Genomic DNA, 262 nt, shown 5'->3' with positions numbered 1-262 from the left:
TAGAAAATTAAAGATGGGGGTTTGGGTTTCGGGTTTCGGGTTTGGGCTTTCGGGTTTCGGGTTTGGGGGTTGGGGTTTGGGGTTTCGGGTATGAGGTTTCGGGTTTCGGGTTTCGGGTTTCGAGGTTGGGGTTTCGGGTTTCGGGTTTGGGCTTTCGGGTATCGGGTTTCGGGTTTGGGGGTTGGGGTTTAGGAATAACGACGAAACTTAAAATTAAATATGGGGTTTGGAATATATGAAGTAGAAAATTAAAGATGGGGGT

The sequence above is a fragment of the Brassica oleracea genome, chromosome C1 (assembly GCF_000695525.1).
Source record: "Brassica oleracea var. oleracea cultivar TO1000 chromosome C1, BOL, whole genome shotgun sequence".
Lineage (NCBI taxonomy): Eukaryota > Viridiplantae > Streptophyta > Magnoliopsida > Brassicales > Brassicaceae > Brassica > Brassica oleracea.
Note: the sequence above shows the minus strand (reverse complement) of the source record.